Genomic DNA, 4,833 nt, shown 5'->3' on the forward strand with positions numbered 1-4,833 from the left:
AGAATCAGAATCAGCTTTATTGTCATTACGCAAGGTAACGAGATTGAGGCCATTCCATACAGTGCGATGTGTGCATGCTAGAAAAACAATGTGCAAATATATAAAAATATAAAAAATGTAGAAGTGCAATGAATATGGTGTGAAATGAATATATACATGAAAAAAAAACAAAAAAAAACAGGGTGGTTGGTGGAATGGGTTATTGCACCGAAGAGAAGGCAGTTATGAGGGACAATGGGGCAGTCCGTTCAGGATGGTTATGGCCCTGGGGAAGAAGCTGTTCTTTAGCCTGTTTGTTTTGGTTTTAATGCACCTGTAGCGCTTCCCAGAGGGCAGCAGGTGGAACAGGTCAGAGCCAGGGTGGGTGCTGTCCTTGATGATGGCACTGGCTCTGTTGAGGCAGCGGGAGGTGTAGATGTCCGTCAGAGAGGGGAGAGGGCGGCCGATGATCTTCTGAGCCGTCTTGACCACTCTTTGCAGCCTCTCCCTGTCTGCTGCAGTGCAGCTGCCGTACCATACCGTAATACAGTAGGTCAGCAGGCTCTCGATGGACGAGCGGTAGAAGGTCAGCAGCAGGACCAGAGGACCAAGGCAAGCACAAGAGGACCGGGGCAGGCACCAGAGGATCAAGGCAGGTACAAGAGGACCGAGGCAGGCACTAGAGGACCGAGGCAGGCACCAGAGGACCGGGGAAGGCACCAGAGGACCAAGGCAGGCACCAGAGGACCGGGGCAGGCACCAGAGGACCGGGGCAAGCACAAGGTCCACTTTCCACTGAGAAGGATGTTTGCGACCATAGACAAAAGGTGTTTTAAGACTTTACAGGTGACACTTTTCCAAATACTTTAGTCTACTTGATGCTTGCCCATTGGTATTAGTTGTAGTACTAGTTGTAGTACCAGTTGTAGTACCTGTTTCAGCTAGAAATAACAAAACACACATGCTAGCATTTGTCTCGGCTGTTGCTGCATATTTCGCTCCACTTGTCTGGTGCCAAATAAAAAATAAGACCCTCCATGAGCCAAGGCCAGGAGAGGCTAGGCCAGGAGAGCCTAGGCCATGAGAGCCAAGGCCAGGAGAGCCTAGGCCAGGAGAGCCTAGGCCAGGAGAGCCAAGGCCAGGAGAGCCTAGGCCAGGAGAGCCAAAGCCAGGAGAGGCTAGGCCAAGAGAGCCAAGTACTTTCAAAAGTCACAACATTTACACGCATGTACAATTTCAGCAAAAATAGGGAAATACGCATTTTTCTCAATTTTCCTTTTTCCTCTCAATGTTCCTGTTTTGTATTGCAACGTATTCTTCCTGTGTGTCAGTCGTCTTTTCAAGATTACATGTCGAGTGTCAAAGCGTTGATCTTGGGGTGTTGTGTTTTCCCGGAAGCAAAGGAACGTTGGCGCGGGCAAGGCGTGAATGTAAGTACATATTTTATTTTTACACTAACAAAAAGAACCAAAGACGCGCACAAGGCGGAAGTACAAAAACTTGGCTAATGAAACAAAACTTGCACAAAGGCAGAAACTATGAACAATAAACAAAAACTTACTTGGCATGGAACTGTGGTAGCATGAAGACAAACAGAGGTAGCAGGGGTGTCAGAAGTAGCATGGTATGATAGGATAGATCATGTCACCAGGCCAATCAGCAGAAACAGACAGGCTTAAATAGCAGTGACATGATTAGTGACAGGTGTGCGAGTGCAAAGCGTGAGACAGGTGCGTGACATGGCAGATGAAAACTAATGGGTTGCTACGGTGACAAAACAAACAAGAGTGCACAAAGAGTCCAAAAACAAAACCGAACATGACTTAAACAAAACATGATCAACAGACATGACATCGAGACCCTGAACTGAAAAAGTTATTGTTATGAAGATGTTTGCTCTTCAACATCACATGAATCCACCCCGACTTGTTTTCCTTTAACCTAAGAGCCGTGCAGAGCAGCAATGCATTGTGGGAAACATCTGCAAGTGATGATTCTTACTCAGTCTTACACTCTTCAGCCTAAATACCTCCCTTGTACCTTCTTCCTCCTTCCTTGCGCCCATATTTGGGAGCTGCGGGGTGTTTGCTTTGGTGTTGGTGAACGCCGGAAAACTTTCTTCTAATGAGGGGGGTCACATAAGGGGGGTTACACGAGGGGGGGTCACATCAAGGGGGGGTCACAGCTGAAGAACATTTTAGCCTCTTTTCCTGTCTGAGGTGCTGCTGGCCCGGGTCAAGCTCAGGCTCATATTGGGCCATGGCTCCGGCTGGTCCCGGTTCTGACTTGCTGCGTGTGTGTGAGAGAAATCTGTTTCTGATCCTTCAAAAAGGTTTGCTCTCTGGACCTGGAGGTGGTGATTTGCCTGCAGATGGTTGTGAGGGTGTTTGTTTCTTCCGAAGCACAGTAGGTGTCAGGCAAGGATGTATTCTCTCCCGCACCTTGTTCAATCTCTTCCTAGAGAGAATCATGCAGGACAGACTACACCACCACCAGACTACAATATCAATAAACTGCAATCTATGTTGTGCAGATGATATGCACCTCATGGCAGGCTCAAACTCCCAACTGCAGGACCTTCCGAACAAATGATGCACAGCAGCTGGTGCCTATACAACGGAGGTCAGCACAGCCAAATCAAAGGTACTGGTGAACACCTCAAAGAATATTGAGATCTGATGTTCACTTTCTGTCAGTGACACCTAGATCTGATGTTCACCTTCTGTCAGTGACACCTAGATCTGATGTTCACCTTCTGTCAGTGACACATAGATCTGATGTTCACCTGGCATCAGTGACACCTAGATCTGATGTTCACCTTCTGTCAGTGACACCTAGATCTGATGTTCACCTTCTATCAGTGACACATAGATCTGATGTTCACCTGGCGTCAGTGACACCTAGATCTGATGTTCACCTGGCGTCAATGACACCTAGATCTGATGTTCACCTGGCGTCAGTGACAGGAGTGGCATGTGCCAGCTCCAGTTGGCTGTAGGGCAGTGACAGGAGTGGCATGTGCCAGCTCCAGTTGGCTGCAGAGCAGTGAAGGAGTGACATGTGCCAGCTCCAGTTGGCTGTAGGGCAGTGACAGGAGTGGCATGTGCCAGCTCCAGTTGGCTGCAGAGCAGCTGTTTGTTTCCCAGCAATGATTGCAACTTTGATGACTTCCACTGGGAAGAACAAAATGTCCCCCAGGCCGTACTTTGGACACCTCTATGCCAGATGATGTAAATGTGCTTGTGGATGTGTCCCCTAATTCAAACCTGATGCGACCTGCAGAGGCCAGCGTGACGCCCGCAGCCTGGCTCCGCCTACTGTCTGAGCGCTAAATCTGGTGGAGCAACTTGTGAATTTATATCCCTGATGGCGCGCACAGAGCTTGGCCTCTAACTGCATCCAGATGCGGCAGACTCTGGTAATTGGACCCGGAGCCAGTTAAATCCCAGAACCGCTCCACACGGCACCGCAGCTGCAAGACCCACTTTTGGAGAGTTTCATATCCAAGCTCCATGACGTCTGGTCCCAGGGGGGAGTTGGATGACGGATGGGTGGCGGCGAGGGCCAGATAGTAAAGTGGAGTTACGGCTGTGTCGGCTGAGAGGGTCAAAAGGTAGATCACCAGAAGTTCTGCGTGGAATGTGGGAATCATCCAAAACAATCTGATCAAAGCAGACGACCACAACGTGTCACAGCAAGCATCCAGCACCTGCTTTTGGATAAACAAAAGTACCGTAGATTGTGTCAGATTCCAACCGAGTGGTTTCATAAAGTTACCTTTTGTTTCATACGTCATCTTGGTATCGTACAATCTTTGTGAGTCTGTTGTATCATCCCATAACAGCTGTATCATCCTGTGAACTCTAGTAACAAACAAGTCTGTGTATCATCCTGTGAACTCTAGTAACAAACAAGTCTGTGTATCATCCTGTGAACTCTAGTAACAAACAAGTCTGTGTATCATCCTGTGAACTCTAGTAACAAACAAGTCTGTGTATCATCCTGTGAACTCTAGTAACAAACAAGTCTGTGTATCATCCTGTGAACTCTAGTAACAAACAAGTCTGTGTATCATCCTGTGAACTCTAGTAACAAACAAGTCTGTGTATCATCCTGTGAACTCTAGTAACAAACAAGTCTGTGTATCATCCTGTGAACTCTAGTAACAAACAAGTCTGTGTATCATCCTGTGAACTCTAGTAACAAACAAGTCTGTGTATCATCCTGTGAACTCTAGTAACAAACAAGTCTGTGTATCATCCTGTGAACTCTAGTAACAAACAAGTCTGTGTATCATCCTGTGAACTCTAGTAACAAACAAGTCTGTGTATCATCCTGTGAACTCTAGTAACAAACAAGTCTGTGTATCATCCTGTGAACTCTAGTAACAAACAAGTCTGTGTATCATCCTGTGAACTCTAGTAACAAACAAGTCTGTGTATCATCCTGTGAACTCTAGTAACAAACAAGTCTGTGTATCATCCTGTGAACTCTAGTAACAAACAAGTCTGTGTATCATCCTGTGAACTCTAGTAACAAACAAGTCTGTGTATCATCCTGTGAACTCTAGTAACAAACAAGTCTGTGTATCATCCTGTGAACTCTAGTAACAAACAAGTCTGTGTATCATCCTGTGAACTCTAGTAACAAACAAGTCTGTGTATCATCCTGGAACTCTAGTAACAAACAAGTCTGTGTATCATCCTGTGAACTCTAGTAACAAACAAGTCTGTGTATCATCCTGTGAACTCTAGTAACAAACAAGTCTGTGTATCATCCTGTGAACTCTAGTAACAAACAAGTCTGTGTATCATCCTGTGAACTCTAGTAACAAACAAGTCTGTGTATCATCCT

The sequence above is a fragment of the Nerophis lumbriciformis genome, linkage group LG07 (genome assembly GCF_033978685.3).
Source record: "Nerophis lumbriciformis linkage group LG07, RoL_Nlum_v2.1, whole genome shotgun sequence".
NCBI lineage: Eukaryota > Metazoa > Chordata > Actinopteri > Syngnathiformes > Syngnathidae > Nerophis > Nerophis lumbriciformis.